Source organism: Hyla sarda, chromosome 13 (assembly GCF_029499605.1).
Source record: "Hyla sarda isolate aHylSar1 chromosome 13, aHylSar1.hap1, whole genome shotgun sequence".
Taxonomy (NCBI): Eukaryota; Metazoa; Chordata; class Amphibia; order Anura; family Hylidae; genus Hyla; species Hyla sarda.
Window position 1 is genome coordinate 12,252,342 of NC_079201.1, and position 21,011 is coordinate 12,273,352.

The 21,011-nt window shown below is 43.4% G+C and overlaps 1 long non-coding RNA gene across 3 annotated transcripts in view; it reads right to left on the reverse strand.

Annotated features, from left to right (window-relative positions):
- The window catches only part of LOC130297287 (uncharacterized), a 184,040-nt gene that overhangs the window by 149,818 nt on the left and 13,211 nt on the right, over positions 1–21,011 (reverse strand). For all 3 annotated transcript variants that reach the window (XR_008849470.1, XR_008849469.1, XR_008849468.1), the window contains exon 2: positions 20,651–20,725. This is a non-coding gene — a long non-coding RNA (uncharacterized LOC130297287). The remainder of the gene's footprint in view (positions 1–20,650; positions 20,726–21,011) is intronic.

A 21,011-nucleotide genomic window follows, 5' to 3' on the forward strand; every position in this document is an offset into this window, starting at 1 on the left:
TGCACCCAATGTGGGGAGCTATATTGCACCTAATGTGGGGGAACTATACTGCACCTAATGTGGGGGAACTATACTGCACCTAATGTGGGGGAACAATACTGCACCTAATGTGGGGGAACTATACTGCACCTAATGTGGGGGAACTGTACTGGCAACCTAATGTGGGGGGGGAACTATACTGCACCTAATGTGGGGGAACTATACCGCACCTAATGTGGGGAGCTATACTGCATCTAATGTGGGGAGCTATACTGCACCTAATGTGGGGGAACTATACTGCACCTAATGTGGGGAGCTATACTGCACCTAATGTGGGGGAACTATACTGCACCTAATGTGGGGGAACTATACTGCACCTAATGTGGGGGAACTATACTGCACCTAATGTGGGGAGCTACTATATAAGGATAGGAGTTATACCTTACCACCATCAGTGTCCGGATCACTAAATTAGGATAGGAGTGATATATTTTATTTAAAAAAAAAAGCCCAGAAAAATTCTCAGCACCAGGCCCATGATGCTCTTAATCCGGCCCTGCTGTGACGTCACAAGCCTCCGCTCCGCATCGCCAGTCATCCGGCACGGAGCTGTATTATGTGCAAAACGGGGGTCCTAAACCTTAAAAATTTGTGATTTGTAGTTGATGTTCTGGTCATTTTGTCCAACTCCTGTATGTATTGCAGTGTACTATTATTCTGGTGATCAAGGAGGCTTTTCAGGAGGCCCCTGGCTGTCATCTACCTTTGATTGCATTACCTGGGGGGCCAAATAAAAGGACCAATATCTGTCAAACAACCACCTAGCTGCCAAGGTCACTATTGACTTCAGCATGTAGGGGGTTGAATGACCAGTCGTTGATGGTGAATGTCAAATTTTAATCCCACTCCATGCATATTTGCAATGGTGGGAAAAACTCTTTGACCCAAACGTGTTTCTGCACCATGTTCATGCATTTTTTCAGATGAATGGGGCAGTCACAGATGTTTCTGCAACTAATACAATTAGTGTGAATATACCCTAAGAGCTGCATGGTTTTGTTTCCATACCCCATTTCAAGGGAGGGGGCTAGTGCTGGGCTTTTTGCAATCAGCACTAACACCTGGACTTCCTTTCTCTTACTAGCCTGCTGCTAGAGACAGACTTTCCCTAATTACAGGCAATAAACTAGTTGTCCAGACTTATTTTCTGCTGTATGGAATAACACCAGGACTTTATTTCCCTTTCTACTCTGTCACTAGAGACAGAATTTTCCCGAAAACAGGTAATGGACATTAGTCTGAAAAGACATTGTGTGGCCAAGATTTTTTTTCTGGTGAAGGGAATTACACCTGAACTTCCTTTACCTTACTGCTCTACCGCTAGAGCCAGAGTTCCCGTAACAACAGGTAATGGACAGCAGTGTGAAGAGACATAATATTGCCAAGACTTTTTGCTGATGTAGAGAATAACACCGGAACTTCCTTTGCTTTGCTACTTTACTGCTAGAGACAGAATTCCCCTAACAGGCAATTGATAGCAGTTTGTAAAGTCACCTAGTGAACAAGGCTTATTTTCTGGTGTAGTGAACAACACCTAAACCTACTTTCCTCTTCTGCTTTACCACTAGAGCCAGAATTCCCCTAACAACAGGTAATGGACAGCAGTCTGAAGAGACATAGGGGGAGATTTATCAAAACCTGTCCAGAGGAAATGTTGCTGAGTTGCCCATAGCAACCGATCAGATCACTTCACTTTTCATTTTTCAGAGGCCGTTTCAAAAGAGAAAGAATTACAGGTAATAGAAAAAGTAACGTTGCACTCACCACAAGACACAGCATGGAGGTTTTCAAATCCTGGTTTATTTGTAAATACAAAGTGCTATACAGTCAAAGCAGGTTGGAGGGAGGGGAGGAAAGCAGACATCAGCTCCGTGGAGCTGGCTGAGTTGAAAAAAATTGTTTCGAGGTGAAACTGCTTGATCATGCAATATATAGCTTTTCACTTTGTTAGCAACGCCACCCTTGCCGACACACCTGGTCCCCCGCAGCGCGGGCTTCGGACATTGTTCTAATAATTTCGAAGGCTTTCTGATGCCGGTTGGCTTGTTTCTATACAGACGTAAAAGTGAAAGAATTGGTTGCTATGGGCAGCTCAGCAACTTTTCCTCTGGACAATTTTCGATAAATCTCCCCCATAATGTTTTGAAGACTTTTTGCTGTTGTAGAGAATAATACCTGAAATTCCTTTGCCTTACTAATCTACTGCTAGAGACAGAATTCCCCTAACAGGCAATGAACAGCAGTTTGTAGAGTCACCTAGTGGACAAGGCTTTTTTTCTGGTGTAGAGAATAACACATTACCCTACTTTCCCTTACTGCTTTCCCGCTAGAACCAGAATTCCCCTAACAACAGGAAATGGACAGCAGTCTGAAGAGACATAATGTTTTCAAGACTTTTTGCTGTTGTAGAGAATAACACCTGAAATTCCTCTGCCTTACTATTCTACTGCTAGAGACAGAATTCCCCTAACAACAGGCAATGGACAGCAGTTTGTAGAGTCACCTAGTGGACAAGGCTTTTTTCTGGTGTAAGGAATCATGTTTGGTAAATGGAGTGAGTTACAAATATGCTAGAAATCACATAGGTTATCGATATATGGTACAGTACAATGGCACATGAAGTCCCTGCCATCCAAGATCAGAGTTCTCAGCTCTGCCATGTGCATGAGCCCTTAGACTTACAGAAACAGGTACATTTTATTTTTGTTTTCTTTTAATGCCAGATTGCTCGTTGGTCATACAAATGAATATATTATTTCATCTGATACTGTTTGGATTACACTTGCCTGAAAACGCCTTATACGATAAAACCTAGGAAACATATATTTTCTTTCCTCTCTTTTCCCAGAACCTATTACTCAATTTTTTTTCTCTACAGGATTAAATAAATTCCGGCACTTTTCTGCTCAGCTAGTGTGTAGAAATGTCATCCTGCAGATCTCTGCATTACATCTGGCAACAAGCCACATACCTCATATCCGCACTGTGTCATGTCCAAACCATTTATAATGAGTGTGACCCCGCGATCACTTCTCTGCTGCATCAAACTCATTCCGTCCCCGGCCACAGATAGTCAGCTCGGAATGTGATTTGGTTGCTATCTCCATCACCAGGATAGAGAGCTGTTCTAATGCTGTCACTGAAAACACGAAGCTGTCCTGATATTGCCAATGGCTCCGAAATGGACAGCAGAATATTGACTCATTTAGAGCAGAGAAGAAGTGCTAGTACTGCAGAGAGGTTCGGGAGAGAGGAGTAGTGATAATGGCTCTGCCTTTACAATTAAGGTGGGAAGCAGAAATGTCAAGGATTGCAAAATACAAGAGTCTAATAAAATACTTGCGTCTGCAAATTGCTAAATGTATTTCATTACTAGTAAATCACTTACCGGAGAGATCCAGTGCATCACATTTCCTCATTGGAGGGGGAGTCAGTCTCTTTCTCCTGCTATCACTTTCATTTAAAGGGGTTATCCAAGAAAAAAACTTATATATATATCAGTTGGCTCCAGAAAGTTAAACAGATTTGTAAATTACTTCTATAAAAAAATCTTAATCCTTTCAGTACTTATGAGCTGCTGAAGTTAAGCTTGTTCTTTTCTGTCTAAGTGCTCTCTGATGACACCTGTCTCGGGACCCACCCAGTTTAGACGCAAATCCCCATAGCAAACCTCTTCTACTCTGTGCAGTTCCCGAGACAAGCAGAGATGTCAGCAGAGAGCACTGTTGCCAGACAAAAAACAACAACTCAACTTCAGCAGCTGATAATTATTGAAAGGATTAAGATTTTTTAATAGAAGTAATTTACAAATCGGTTTAACTTTCTGGAGCCAGTTGATATAAAAATAAAAATAAAGTTTTTTCCTGCAATACCCCTTTAAAATTATATTACTGTCCAATGTAGGGGTTTCACTCTGGGATCGTCCTTTGCCGTAGCCAAAAGGACACGTTTTTCCACAATAAACCGGCAAACAGCAAGTCCTTTCTGCAATTCTGGCTCCTCGCCAGGTTTATTAAACCTGGTGCAGGATAAACAAAAATAAACAAAACATAAAAATAACACCTAGGCCGTCTAGCCACTTCACTACACATGTAGCATGCCCTGACTATTAACTGGGGGGCTTTTCCCTGCCAGTTTAAAAACACAATAAGTCCTGTAGCCTTATAAGATACAGTTCACATTCGAACAAAAAGTCCCATTCATACAGCCACCTGCTGTATGTTACCAGAGCCACTGCTCTCACTCTGGGAGTCCATGCTTGTGTCCTTTGCAGCCCTTGCTGTGCCCGCCTGGCAATGGACACGATGTCTCCCCCTCTAACAGCCACTTCTGTCTAAGTGAGAGCCCAGACTATTCTGTTTTTCTGTTTTTTAAAGGGGTACTCCGCTGCTCAGTGTTTGGAACAAACTGTTCCGAAGGCTGGAGCTGGCGCTGGGAGCTTGCGACATCATAGCCCCACCCACTTATGTAGTAACGGCCTGCCCCCTCAATGCAAGTCTATAGAAGGGGGGGGGGGGTGACAGCCGCCACAGCCCTCCCATAAACTTGCATTGAGGGGGGCAGGGCGTGACGCCATGAGGGGACCGGCCTATGGCGTCACGAGCTCCCAGCTCCAGCGTTCGGAACAGTTTGTTCCAATTGCTGAGCAGCGGAGTACTCCTTTAAACAGATTTCCCCACTCTGCTGCCTCATTGACTAGTCCCCAGGTGGAGGATCAGGTAGGGAAATACAACCTTTCCCTGCCACACTGTGTATTCACACCAGTTACAGAGGGAGATGATTGACAGGTTGTTAATGCACCACTGGATTCGGTTCAGAGGGATTACTGGGAAATGCATTAGAAGTGGGAAAACTCTTTTATGTCTTACACAGATACCATAGAATTCTAAAGTTTACTATATGCTCAGAGCAGGTTCCAGGTGTATGGTGGCGACCTCATGGTGGAGTCCATCGAGTTCATCCAAGAACCCTACTGTGTTGATCCAGTGGAAGGCTAAAAAAATAAAAACCTGAAAAACACCCAAGTGCATCTATGTGCTTACCCATAACAAATGCACATGGAAGCCACGGTGAATGCAGAGAGCTGTTGAATGGTTGAACCTGAGGAAGGTGCACGTGAGTGCCGAAACGCGTCCTATATAGTTGACTTGTGCATACACTTACATTCTTGCAAATTCTCATACCAGCCCAGAGCACACTAAGAAACTTGTCTCCTTCTAAGCTACTTTGCTGTTCATGAAGAGCGTGCATCTCTTTGATAAATGTGGGGGAAGTACACATGATGTACTCCAAGGTAAACGGTGGTAAAAAGTACTTAATTTACTAAGACAATGATTAAAGGGGTACTCGGCAGGAAAGCTTTTTTTTTTTAAATTAACTGTTGCCAGAAAGTAAACAGATTTGTAAAATACTTCTATTTAAAAATCTTAATCCTTCCAGTACTTATCAGCTTCTGTATTCTCCACAGGAAGTTGTGTAGTTCTTTCCAGTCTGACCACAGTGCTCTCTGCTGACACCTCTGTCCATGTCAGGAGAGGTTTGCTATGGGGATTTGCTCCTACTCTGGACAGTTCCTGAGACAGACAGAGGTGTCAGCAGAGAGCACTGTGGTCTGACTGAAAGGAGATTTATAAAGAAAAGAACTTCCTATGGAGCATGCAGCAGCTGATAAGTACTGGAAGGATTAAAATGTTTAAATATAAGTAATTAACAAATCTGTTTAACTTTCTGGCACAAGTTGATTTAAAAAAAAAAATGTTTTCCAGCGGAGTACCCCTTTAATTTCCTCCAAAAGCCTTTTGTTCAACCAATCTACATCTTCCCAGAGAGGAGCCTCATCTTACAACCAGCAATACTGTGCCGAATATAAAGCAGACAAATGTTTTGCAATACCTTTAGTATACAGTAGTTCCATTTATAGACTGAAAAACATAAAAAATTTCCTCATGTTGAACAATTTAAAAGTTAATTTTATATATTTTCAAAAGCGAATATTTTCATACCAAAAAACACACCAAAAGCCTAGTTCACCAACATACAAAGCGACATCCTTTGAAGGTAATATCAGAAGAAATAAGAAACAAAGATAAGTAAAGGAATCTATTGTATCTCTATGGTACAAAAAATCTTCTTAGTCCTATAAATGCATATTGATTGATTGTGCCGATCAATAGTCTCAGTAATAGCAGGAGATACACTTCTTTGTAGGTGAGATATACACACAGTTTTTCAAGCTTTGATCATTAGGTAAAACGCGTCATCGAAGAAGAACACGAATTCATACTTGTAAAATATTTACTGTACCCTTCACTAGTATGGGTTGCTTTGGATGGGGACTGTGGGCTAACAGGTCAATGTGGCGTGCCGGATGACTGGCGATGTGGGGCAGAGGCTCGTGATGTCACGGCCATGCCCCCTCAATGCAAGTCTATGGGAGGGGGCGTGACGGCCATCACGCCCCCTCCCATAGACTTGCATCGAGGGGGATTGGCCGTGACGTCACGAGTGGGGCATGGCGTCACGAGCCTCCGCCCCACATCACCAGTCATCCGGCATGGAGCGAAGTTCGCTCCGTGCACCGGATGTCTGGGGTGCCGCAGCCGAGATCGCGGGGGTCCCCAGCAGCGGGATCCCCGCAATCAGACATCTTATCCCTTATCCTTTGGATAGGGGATAAGATGTCTAGGAGCAGAGTCCTATTTGTGGGGGATCCAACCACTGGGGCCCTTTGTGATTGTAAAAAGGTGGACCCAAGTTACCTGTTAAAGTAGACGGGGAGGTCAGGTATGCAAGACCCACTGGTCTATTCTAATCTGAGATGTGGGCCCCTCATTCTAGAGATTTCTGGGGGCCCCATTGGTCAGAACTCCGGCAATCAAATAATCATCAGCTCTCCTGTGGATAGGGGATGACTTTGTAAAAAAAAAACCTTTATGAGGTCAATTGGTGTGAAGGGACTTCTTGGTTTCTTCAATTATTGAGGGTAGGTTTGGGGGGGTTAATGCCTTGCCCATCAGCGCACAATCGTATTGATGTAGTGCTAGTTACGGTAATTACAAATAACAATAGCATGCCAACAGGGTCCTAAAGTGTACTTGTCACTTAAAGGGGTACTCCGGCACTTAGACATCTTATCCCCTATCCAAAGGGTGATCTTGCACGCTGCACCCCGTTAAAATCAGTCCCCAACGTGTTCGCTCCGGGTCTGATTACTGTCGATCACGCCCCCTCCCATAGACTTGCATTGAGGGGCAGGGCGTGACGTCACACGGGGGGGGGGGGGGGGGGGGGAGTCGTGATGTCACGCTCTTTCGCTCGCGTGGTCGGGATCCGAAGCCTCCAGCGTTGCCGGAAGCCGTAGAGGTGGGTGCTGCAGCTGAGATCCCGGGGGTCCCCAGGACCCCCGCGATCTGACATCTTATCCCCTATCTTTTGGATAGGGGATAAGATGTCTAGGAGCGGAGTACCCCTTTAAAGAAAAAAAGCTTTTGACACATCACAAAGACATGTTAAAAGTTTGAATTAGTCTGGGTTCTAGTGGTAAGATCCCCATCGATCAGGAGAACAAGTAACGTGTTTCACTCCCAGGCCTGCAGAGACCTTCATCCAGCTTCTTTGGATAGTCTCATAGCCTTAAAATGGGTCCGGAGCATACACACTACCATGTGATTCCCCCCGCTCATTCTCCTGAGGCATGGGGATCTCAGCACTGAGACCTTAAAGGGGTACTCCACTGGCCAGCATTCAGAACTAAATGTTCCGAACGCTGTTTTCATGCTGCAAGGTTCGGTCATGCCCCTCGTGACGTCACAGCCACGTGCCCCCAATGCAAGTCCCCTCTCATAGACGTGGCTGTGACGTCACGAGCGGGGCGTGACCATGACATCACGAGCCTTCAGCACTGCAATGCTCTAAACAAATGCCGGGTGCAGCAGGGAAATCGTGTGGGTCCCCAGTGGCGGGACCCCATGATCAGACATCTTATCCTCTGGATTTGGGATAAGATGTCAAGGGGCAGAGTACCACTTTAAGCTACTATGTGGCTATACAGTGGCCTTCCTAGGATATAGACTTAGGGACGAAACTTAAAGGGGTATTCCAGGAAAAAAAACTTTTTTTGTTTTAAATCAGCTGGCTCCAGAAAGTTAAACAGATTTGTAAATTACTTCTATTAAAAATTCTTAATCCTTCCAATAATTATCAGCTGCTGAAGTTGAGTTGTTCTTTTCTGTCTGACAACATTGCTCTCTGCTGACACCTCTGCTTGTCTCGGGAACTGCACAGAGTAGAAGAGGTTTGCTATGGGGATTTGCTTCTACTCTGGACAGTTCCCGAGACAGGAGTCATCAGAGAGCACTTAGACAGAAAAGAACAACTCAACTTCAGCAGCTCATAAGTAATAAATGGATTAAGATTTTTTAATAGAAGTCATTAACAAATCTGTTTAACTTTCTGGTGCCATATATATAAAGTTTTTTTTCCTAGATAACCCCTTTAAACAAATTGTTCATCACATATTATCTTGCAGCATATTTACACAGTTAAAGGGGTACTCCTTTGGAAAACTTTTTTTTTAAATCTTAAATTTTTTTTAAACAGATTTGTAAATGAATTCTATTAAAAAATCTTAATCCTTCCAGTACTTATTAGCTGCTGAATCCTACATAGGAAATCCTTTTCTTTTTGGAACACAGCACTTTCTGCTGACATCATGACCACAGTGCTCTCTGCTGACATCTCTGCAGTATGTTTGCTATTTTCTCCTACTCTGGACAGTTCTTAAAATGGACCGAGATGTCAGCAGAGAGCACCGTGGTCATGATGTCAGCAGAGAGCTCTGTGTTCCAAAAAGAAAATAATTTCCTCTGTAGTATTCAGAAGCTAATAAGTACTGGAAGGATTAAGATTTTTTAATAGAAGTAATTTGCAAATCTGTTTAACTTTCTGCAAACAGTTGGTTAAAATAAAAAATAAAAAGTTTTCCACTGGAGTACCCCTTTAAGAAAAGAATCCAGCAGTAGTTCACAGTTACTCTTCTGCGCGGAGATTGCCTAGTGACGCTCCGAGCGGCTGTGAGTACATTGCCCTCGGATGACTGCTTACTATCTGCATATCAGTGAATCTTTATTAGTATAGGAAAATTGCTGAGAAAGTACAGGCTCCTTCCACTCAACCAGAGGGCACCATTATACCCAATGACTGACAGAGACGCTCTATCAATCAGGTCCTACCAAGGAAGAAGCAATTATTAGCAGAGCTTGAGGAGTCAACAGAGGGCAATGTACTCCCGGCCAATGAAAGCAGAGCAAAGCGTTCCGTAAGTAGCGGAGTATTTGTATCTCCATCATCTCTGCCTTCTCGTCACCTCGAAATGATGTCCTCGCTAAGAGTTCATACTAGTGATGAGCGGCAGGGGCCATATTCGAATTCGCGATATCTCGCAAATATATGGACGAATATTCGCCCTATGATCGCGAAATTCGCATATTCGCAATGTTCGTTCTCTTTGTTTGTTTTTTTCCCATGCGAAAATTCAGAATTACATTTGCATAATTATATCTTTCACCTAAAAGAATGGAGGGAACATTGTCCAGTCTGGAAGTGCCGATATTCACATAAATATTTGCATAAATATCTGCATAAATTTGCATAAAAAATGATAAAACGAATATTCGTCATTTCGAACATATATCACTATATTCTAAATATTCACGAAATCGCGAAGTTCCGATATTCGGAGTAAAAATTAGCATTTTGAATATTCGCGCTCAACACTAGTTCACATGCTGGTAACGTTCTTTGAAGCTTGAACCACCCACCATAGCCATAGTTACCTCTATAACCAGGGACGTGCACACACAGAATCAAAAGTAGGGCTTGAGCCCCTGCCCTTTTAAAGGGGTACTCCGGCCCTAAGACATCTTATCCCCGATCCAAAGGACTGGATGCACACAAAACTAACAGAAATAAAACTAAACAAACACACAGAAGAGCGAGGTCAGGACAGGCCGGGTCAGCAACGAGAATTATACAAAGTACCAAAATTCACAAAGCAAGAGAAGAGTCACAAAATGGGATGGGAGAATCGGGGTAAAATGGATGTCAAATCTCAGGCGGACTTGATAATAAATATATAAAATAAAAAAAGTTTTAGAGGACAACATGTTTCGAGAAAACACAATTTGCGGACCTGACAAAGAGAATTGTGTATTCTCGAAACACGTTGTCCTTTAACTAAAACTTTTTTTTATACTTTATATATTTATTAACAAGTCCGTCTTTTCGGTCAATATTAACTCTCAAGATTGCGCCTGAGATTTGATGTCCACTTTTACCCCAATTGTCCCCTGGAGTTTGTCCCGAGAGTAGAGGCTTCACGGAGGGTTTGTTTTGGTCTTCTTGAACTTGCTACTGTGACCAACTTGTGACCGTAAAGATTAAGAGATCAGCCTGACGTCCAGCCGCTGCCACCACGAGGAGGATGACAGTATCGATAAATGTTCAAGAAGACCAAAACTAACCATCGGTAAATCCTCCACTCTCGAGGCGATCTCTGGGGGTAAAAATTTATGTCAAATCTCAGACTTGATAATATATAAAATAAAAAAGGTTTTAGTTAAAGGACAAAGCGTTTCCAAAACACACAATTCTCTTCGTCAGGTCCGCGTTGCGGACCTGACAAAGAGAATTGTGTATTCTCGAAATGTTTTGTTCTATAAATGGGCACTGTCAGGTCCAAAAACTTTTTAAATGTTGCTAGATGAAAGTTAAAGACCTTTTGCAAATGTGGTTGTTCAAAAATTTTTTGAATATTTATTAAAGAAAACAGCTTTTGAAAATCTCACCACTAGGGGTCCCCATAGCTACTGAGACTCTTACCAGTCCTGCAGCAGCATCAAGCTTGTCCATAAGTCATGTGTCATGTTGGGCAGGGATAGAGTGCAGCCCTGATCTTGTCCACTCTCTCTGTCCCTGCCTACTTGCGTACCCGTCCTAAACAACAGGTCCACAACCACGAAGATGGTCCCTTCCTAAATAAGTGAGGGAAAGTCTAATGGTCAAAATAATAAAATACAATACAGTAGGATGTCAGGGAAGAGCTGGATGCACACAAAACTATCAGAAATAAAACTAAACAAACACACAGAAGAGCGAAGTCAGACAAGCCGGGGCAGCAACTAGAATTATACAAAGTACCAATTCACAAAGCAAGATAAGAGTCACAAAACAGAGCGGGCATCAATAGCCAGAAATACAGGGAACAATAAACGCTGGTTACTCAAACTAAGTTCTTTCACTGGCAACCAGGAACAAAATGAGCTGAACTAAAGTGGCCAAGCCCACTGGTGCAGGCTCAGCCTGATAATTGTTAAACAGCCCAGATTGGCTAAGGCGTAGCCAAGCAACCAGGCCAAGCCAAAGCTCAGGGAAGGTTAACCCTTTGAGTTCTTTCATCATGGACAAGAGGTGACTCATGGACAAGGCTGCATGAGCAGACACACCAATCAACTCCCACCACCAAACGGAAGGGACACGCCCCCTCCCACCACACACCAATCACCTCCCACCACCAAACGGGAGGGAGATGCCTTCTTCCCCAGAGAGGATTTCTAACACTGTGAGCTAATGAAAAGAGGGATTTTTATAATAAATATAGGTGATAGAGGCATAAAAATTAGACGAACATGGTCAGGATTAGGTACTGAGTAACATATTATAATGTTTTTTTTCTTTATTATGTGGGATCTTACAGATACACTTTATTTGTTCCAAGCAACGTTTCAGTCATGCGTGTTAGGTCTAACATAGCCCGAGAACATGGTGTGATTATGGTTGACCCGAGCTTGACAGAAATTGCTACTTTGGGCAACTTGTGACCTTAGAGGTTGAAGTGCTGTGGTGACTACGGTTTTTGACAAGCTACAGTAGCCATCACCGGCTGTGGAACAGGTCCGAGTCATACCACAGGTGTTTTCCCTATTACCGAGCTGCCTGCCTTTCCTCTGGGTCATGGCACATAAGCAATTAATTATGAACATAGGAAGGGAATGAATGCATCTTTGTACGACGTATCCCTCCGAAGCTTGGTCCTGGGTGACCTTTTCCATTCCTAAAGCAAATTAATGAAAGCTATGGGCTACACTATACATCATGTTCACAAAGTCATCTGTATTCACCTACTGCATGGGTGCGAGCCTACATGTGTCGAAAACCAATGAATGTTAATCAGTTTAATTAATGGAGAGAGCTGTTAATTTTAGGATTAGCATATTGTACGCAGGTTCTTGTTTTAACAACCCACTTTGTTATACCCTAAGAACTGGTTAATCGCTGCTGCTACTTGGGTGGTTTATTTCCACTTTGACATTTTGTTTTTTGCTGACTTTTTCAATATTCCGGGGCCCTTTTGTCCAACTTGTCCATAAAACTGGCATATTTCCACCGTGTTTACTACCTTCTTGATGACGGTGCGGCGAACCGGGATGGAAATGAGTTGAAATTGCACTAGAAGTACAATATCTCATGGAGAAAACAACAGAGCTAAGCTGACAGAAATGGTTTTCGTAACAATGTAATGTCAGATCTATCAAATGATGCTTGACAATTTAAGAGCAAATTGCCAGGGTTGTGGGTTTTTCTAAATTTTTTTTTTTTTAAGCAAACACATGATATTGTATCCCATTCGGAGGAACCATCTTAATGTTCTTTTAATTGGAGTGGAGATTAAAAACGCTTACATATACAGTAAAATCTCCCTTAGCGGACACCTCCCAATAGGGGACACCTCCCAATAGCGGACAGTTTTTAATTCCCCGGCAGAGTCCCATAAGACTTAATGTATTTGCACCCTCCGAATAGGGGACATTCCCAGAAGCGGACGCGGACACATCCAATAGGGGTCAATAGGGGACAAAACACTCCCAATAGGGGAGAAAACACACCTAATAAGGGAGAAAGCACACCCAATAGGGAACAAAACACTCCTATTAGGAGACAAAACACACCCAATAGGGGACAAAACAATCCTATTAGGAGACAAAACACACCCAATAGGGGACAAAACTCTCCCAATAGGGGACAACACACTCCCAATGGGGGACAACCAGGCTTATGTGCTGACCCCCCCTGCAGAAGCCCCAGCACAGAAGCAGAAGACCAATGTTTAAACAGTGGTCTCCTGCTTCTGTACAATCGCCGGCCACATCTTTCACCTCCCTCCTTCCCTTATCCCCCCGTGCCACTTTATTCCCTTGTGCCAAATCATTCCCCCCCTTTATTACCCTCTGTGCCACATCACTTCCCCTTGGTCCCCCCCACCCCCCTCTGTGCTATTTAATTCCCCCTTTATCCCCCTGTGCCACTTCATAAAGAGAGGTTGATGAATTTACAGAGGGTTAAAAGGGCACAGGGGGAGCAAGGGGAAATTATGTGGCACAAGGGGCAAGGGGGGGATAATTTGGCACAATGCACAGGGGAATAAGATGGCACAGGATATAAAGGGGGGATGAAATGATACGGGGGTGATAAGGGGAGATTTAAAGGGGTACTCTGCTGCTCAGTGTTTCGAACAAACTGTTCTGAACGCTGGAGCAGGGAGCTTGTGATGTCATAGCCCCTCCCCCCTCATGACGTCATGACCCGCCCCCTCAATGCAAGTCCATAGACTTGCATTGAGTGGATGGGATATGATGTCATGAAGGGGCGGGGCTAAGTGGTACACCTTAAATGGACATGCTTAGGAAGGATCTGTGCATGTCTTGGAGCTGAATGACTGTGTTGTGAGATTACCATAACTGACTATTTCCTGTTTGAGTTTGTTTCCTTAAACTACAAATCCCATGATTCCTTGTTTGTCAGTCTGAGGTCACTCTTCTCCCTCTCACACATCAGCCACTCCACACATTGAAACACATCTGTGATCCTTTCCATGCAATAGACCAGTGTTTTCTGACCAGGGTGCCTCCCATAGACTAGCATTGAGGGGGCGTGGTGTGACGCCATGAGGGGGTGGGGCAATGACGTCACGAGCTCCCGATGCCGGCTCCAGCGTTCAGAACAGTTTGTTCCAAATGCTGAGCAGTGGAGTACCCCTTTAACTGGGAGATTCTACTGTAATATTGCTTTTTATTATGTTTTATAGGTAATTACTGTGGTGTCCCGGTACAGTATTGCATACAGTACCTAGTGTAGAGGTCCCCAAAGTCAGAGTAACTACGTTCCGATAGGGTTACTCAGATGGGACAGCCCCTAGTCGCCTCTCCTAAAGTTTATCTTTAATAATAATAAATGTATATATTTATTAGTAAATATTAATAATTATATATATATATTCTATAGTAATGTATAGTACTTACTTTGTTCAGCGTCGCAGGACCTTCGGTCATGTGACCATGCTAGTAACCTCTATGGTATGTTGTAGGACCTTAGGAGGTCCTTGTGTCACGTGTTACTCACAAATCTCTGTAATGGTGATTGACATCAGTATGGACCAATTAGCATTAGTCCAGCCCCTGCCCATATAAGGGAGCTGCGTCCGGTTGTCGCTCTCTTGGGTTGCTGCTCTTGTCGATGACTGTGACTAACAGGACGGTGTGCTACGCAACTTTCAAAGACACGCTAGATGTCAAAACCTCCGGCCTCAGCGGAACCAAAATCGTGAGTTCAAATCTAAATCCCCGCTGATGCTAGTGTGACTACTGGACTACAACTTACCCCTAAATCCAGTGGAGCAACGCATATTATCAAAAGACTCTTAATGCTAAAGTCCCAACCTTTGTCAATCTCCAAGGAAAAGCTGTTGTCATACTAAGAGACTGTTGTAATATTGAAGCTTGCAGAAAATCTTCAGTAAACGTTAATGCTGTTTCGGAAACTCTCCGGTTGTGGACAATCTATTCTTGGGAAGGGTGGCGATAGGAAGAGCCCTCACCCTGGCATCACGAATAGCAAGGGTTAACAAGCACCCTTCACATTACACTCTGGAGTGAATACAGGACAGTATTCCATCATTTCGAAAGATTTTTGAGCCTGTTTCTCAATAAGGGACATCTCTCAATAGCGGACACTTTTTTTATTCCCTGTGAGTGCCCGCTATTGGGAGATTCTACTGTATATATTTTTTTGCGGGGGTTTCCTCTTGTCATGGAGTTTAATGCATGAACGGTATGCTTGGAAATACATATCCAATAAAACACATACAAATCAGCTTTATAATAAAGTCTAATAAAAGCAAGTTTGATTCATGCATGCTCTGGTAATTTTTCTATAGACGTCTGAAGAGTTTCGGCAGAAGATCAATAGAACATGTTTGAGAGCTCCTTGGAGAGCATGTCTTTGTACGAGTCTCTCGCGCTACCATTTTAATAAAGGTTTTAAAGGGAAACGTACTCTAGTAATAAATAATCAGAGAAAAGTGGCCGTCAGAAGGAAGGACCTTCATTCAGTCATTGGCTTAGGAGGGATCGCTCTCAGAAGCTGGAATAAGATGTCTGCCCTTCCCCCGTGATCTCCCTGCTGCCCCCGGCGTTCGTTTAAAGCGTCGGGTGCAGCGCCGGAGACTTGTGACGTCACAGCCACGTCCTGCTTGTGACTTTACGGCCACGCCCCCTCAATGCAAGTCTATGGGAGGGGGCATGATGGCCGTCACGCCCCCTCCCATAGACTTTCATTGAGGGGCGTGGTCATGACATCACAAGGGGGCGTGGCTGTGATTTCACGTGCCTCTGCCCCGCATCACCAGTCATCGGGCACGGAGCAAAGTTCGCACTGTGCACTGGATGTCTGGGGTGCCACAGCAGTGAGCAAACATCTTATCTCCTATCCACGTGGGGCGTGGCTGTGACGTCATGATCACGGCCTCCGTCTCCGAGCGTTCTGAACAAAATATTCAGAACGTTGGAGAACCAGGCAACCCCTTTAAAGGGGTACTCCCGTGGAAAACTTTTTTTTTTTAAATCAACTGGTGCCAGAAAGTTAAACAGATTTATAAATTACTTCTATTCAAAAATCTTAATCCTTCCAGTACTCATTAGCTGCTGAATACTACAGAGGAAATGGTTTTCTTTTTGGAACACAGAGCTCTCTGCTGACATCACGAGCACAGTGCTCTCTGCTGACATCTCTGTCCGGGGTTTTTCCGTTTTTGCATTTTCGTTTTTTCCTCCTTACCTTTAAAAAATCATAACTCTTTCAATCTTTCACCTAAAAATCCATATGATGGCTTATTTTTTGCGCCACCAATTCTACTTTGTAATGACATCAGTCATTTTACCCAAAAATTGAAAACAAAAATGCCATTTTGTAACTTTTGGGGGCTTCCGTTTCTGCACAGTACATTTTTAGGTAAAAATGACACCTTATCTTTATTCTGTAGGTCCATACGGTTAAAATGATCCCCTACTTATATAGGTTGGATTTTGTCGTTTATACGTTTAAAATTGTCATCTTCTAACCCCTATAACTTTTTTATTTTTCCATGTATGGGTCGGTATGAGGACTCATTTTTTGCGCCGTGATCTCAAGTTTTTAGTGGTACCATTTTTGCATTGATAGGACTTATAGATTTTTTCATGATATAATAAGTGACCAAAAATGCACTATTTTGGACTTTGGAATTCGTGCGGTTTAATTAATGATATATTTTTATAATTCGGACATTTCCGCACGCGGCGATACCACATATGTTTATTTTTATTTACACAGTTTTTTGTTTTTTTTATGGGAAAAGGGAGGTGATTCAAACTTTTAATTGGGGAGGGGTTAAATGATCTTTATTCACTTTTTTTTTTCCACTTTTTTTTTTGCAGTGTTATAGCTCCCATAGGGACCTATAACACTGCACACACTGATCATTGTTATCCCATAGGGACCTATAACACTGCACACACTGATCATTGTTATCCCATAGGGACCTATAACACTGCACACACTGACATTTTACATTGATCACTGGTTTCTCATAATCGATGATGATTCTGCCCCTTGACTGCTCATGCCTGGATCTCAGGCATGGTTTCACTTTCATTTTAGATGCGGCGTTCAACTTTGAACGCTGCGTCTAAAGGGTTAATAGCGCGCGGCAGCGCGATCAATGCCACGCGCTATTAGCCACGGGTCCCGGCCGTTGTTAACAACGGCCGGGCCCGACCCGTGGCCCCGCGTTATAGATTGAGAGCGGACTCAGGGCATACAGGTATGCCCTGGGTCCTTAACAGGTTAAGAACTGTCCAGAGTAGGAGAAAATCCCCATAGCAAAACATATGCTGCTCTGGACAGTTCCTAAAATGGACAGAGATGTCAGCAGAGAGCACTGTGGTAATGATGTCAACAGAGAGCTCTGTGTTCCAAAAATAAAACCATTTCCTCTGTAGTATACAGACCCTAAAAAGTATTAAGATTTTTTAATAGAAGTAATTTACAAATCTGTTTAACTTTCTGGCACCAGCTGATTTAAAAAAAAGTTTTCCACGGGCGTACCCCTTTAACCCTTTACGGCCGTCACGCCCCCCTCACATAGAGTTACATTGAGGGGCGTGGTCGACCCCCGCAGCGCGCACACAGCATTTGTAACTAAATGTTCTGCATATTGCCCAGAGGCGTACCCCTTTAATGATGAATTATTACAGACCTGATGAAGAGGGCGGAGCCCTCAAAACCCGTTGTCCAATTCCACAAAGTATTGTTACTTAATTCTCATCCTCGTTCAAAATTTCCAGTATCGGGTATAGGTATAGATTTTATTTGCAGAGGGCTCCAACTGTCGCAAATCAATACCAGCTATCTTTTCCCAAAAATCCCACGCATGTGCGCCAAATTTATCACACCTTGTGCGACTTTTGATAAATATGGCGCGCATACACATAACCTGAGCCTGGTAAGTTAGCTAAACACACAATGATAAATCTTTCCCCTTGTTCTCTATGTAGAAATGCTTTTTAATTGAGTTTGGGAATGAAAATCTTGTTTATAACCTAAAGTACAAAAAGATAAGACTCCTAATCGAAAAGGTCTCTGGCAGGCTTTCGGTTCCCGGAGCCTGTAGCTTTATGCATAAGGTGTTCCGGCAATACGTTCCAGCTCAACCTGTCTCTGTTCCGTCAGTGCTGCGCGCTTTAATTCACATAGAATGCTAATCCTAAAGCACTACAAGCAGCACTTTGATAATGATCACAGTATCTCCAATTATGAAAATAAAGGATTATGTCAAAGCTTCTTCGTGTTAATTACATTTTACAGCGCGTTTCATGCCTACATATGTTTAGCTTTGTGTTGTATTTTTTTTGTAGTTTCTTTTATTTTCCTTGCCTTTTATATATTTTTTATTTTATTTTACTGTCTGGGACAAATTGAAGTTTAGCATTGGCTTCCTATATCTGCATATGTTTATACTTCTTTCAATAGACAAAATTGCTTGATTTTATCACTCTATTTTTGGAATAATAAGACCTATTCTTCGTGATTATGTGCAGGAAGCTTCATGCCGCGCTGTCAGTCGCTGAGCAGAATTAATGGGAACAGCAGATCCCAAGCTGCAGCCAAGACCTGGATCTTGCCCTTCGCTCCCCAACCCCCCTCTGTAAAGACGCCATTACCCTTCATTGTATAGAGCCACATAACCGTGTGCCTATCCCCCTCCCCGCCATACCTGCTCATAGTAATTAAACGGTCAATTAGCTGCACCTGCTGGGTTATCCTGGCATCGCCAAACTCCGCTAATAAGGTCAGTAATAGAGCACAGGAGGTTACACGGCTTTCGGGGAAATGTTCAATTTGCCTACAGACATATGCAGCTGCCCTTCCGCATAGTGCGCACGCAATTTACTGTCTCCGAGCCGCTGTCCAGGATGCTCTCCACTGTGGAAAAGGTTTTGACATTGTTCCTGTTCTAATCTTGTCCTAATGCTTAAATAATGACATAAAAATCATTTTGGAGGGCAAATTGGGGGCACTTTTCACCTCAGGAAGTTTGATAGTGGCATGAGGATAGCAGCTGATAACATTTCGGGGGTTCATATTTTAATGTCTTATGTTTTTATTAGTCACTTTTATGATTTTGCAACAACAATCATATATATGTGTATGTGTGTATAACGTATATGTATGTTCAAGCATTACTTCCGAACGCCTTGAGATATTTCCATTAAACTTGGCACACATAAAATGAAAATATAGTAGAGTTAAAGGGGTACTCCACCAATAAACATAAGGGGATAAGATGTCTGATTGTGGGGGTCCTGCCGCTTGGGACCACCGCGATCTCCCTGCTGATCCCGGCGTTTATTTAGAGCATCGAGTGCAGCGTCGGAGGCTCATGACGTCATGGCCGCGCCCTGCTCATGACATCATGGACACGCCTCCTTAATGCAAGTCTATGGGAGGGGCGTGACGGCCGTCACGCCCCCTCCAATAGATTTACACTAAGAGGGTGTGGTCATGACGTCACGAGCGGGCGTGGTCGTGATGTCACGAGCGGGCGTGACCGCGACATCACGAGCCTCACCCCGCTCGTCACGTCACAGCAACGCCCCCCCGGATACAAGTCCACTCTCATAGACTTGTATTGAGGGGCGGGGCGTGATGTCACGAGGGGGCGGGGGCGTGACGTCATGATACTCCAGCCACTGTATGGCCCGTCATCAGGCACAGAGCAAAGTTCGCTCCATGCAGCAGATGACACAGGGTGCTGCAGGAGAGATCGCAGGGTTCCCAGTGGCAGGACCCCAGCAATCAGACATCCTATCCCCTAAGGTGTCTAAGGGCGGAGTACCCCTTTAACATGGTTTAAATAGGTCTGTTGTTTGGCAAGCTCCCACATACAACAACTCTACCCCCCCCCCCCCCCTCAAGCGTCAGAAGGTCCAGATTTTTTAATTAGCTAAATTTAATTACCAAGTAAGTTATGATTCAAATTAAGTTAAGACTAAACTAAAAATAAAATGTGTGTGTTTGCTTGGGATAACTCTGTAGCATCTACCTGTAACATCAACATAAGAACAAAGTATAAAACAGGATCACACAGATCATTATGAAAAGGGAAAAACGTAATTATTGCAGCAGATCAATTTAAATATCTTTATAGATGGCTGCTTACTCAGTGGCCCTCAAGGGGTTAAGTAGCGGTGCTCAGCATCACTATTTAACTCCTTTCCTGCTGAGTATATAGAGATAGAGAGATTTCTGATTACTGTCTCTTCCCAAAACCGGTAAGCAGTGATGCACAGCACATCACCATACCCCAACTTCTTCATTACATGGTGTGTAGTACAGACTATGGGATGTCTATGCTGTGTAATCAGGAGAAATAAATGGAAAAGGATTCTGAATTACAATAGGAAATAGCATCACTCCTACACATTTGTCATCCCTTCACATAACTAGAGCTTCAATTTAGAACAATTTCTAAAGAAAGAAATATAACAAATTGTCATTATAGTAACACCACATAGGAGAGTGAGAATATGTCTCATAGTGCTCATTGTCACAAACACTTCCGTAAAAAAAAGTTACTTTGAAGTACTTCACATTGTGGCATTGAAAACAGAAGTAATGGGTCCTGTCATGTCCGGGGAAGGGAACAGTGCAGACTAGTGCTCTCCCCAACCTCCGTTCCTACCTACTTGGATGATCCACATGGGCAACTGAGTCAGCAGACAAGGGGTTAATCCAAAACAAGCCAGAGAGTCAAAACCTAGAAGGGAACATAGTACATTATCAGAAACAACATCAGAGTTAGGACAAGCCAGGGTCAAACTAAAAGGGCAGCATAGTACAAAGTCAGAAGGAAAAGGCAGGGTCAGGTTACAGTAGGTTAGGTCAGAAATACAGGAAATACAGGGGTAAGGTATGCTGATGACTGGTAAAAACTTTCATCACAGGCACAGGCTATATACATAGGTCAGTTTTAATATCCCTCCTGGGAGGTGGGAGCACTGACATCACATCTAATTGGCCTGCTCCAAATAAGTACACAAAAT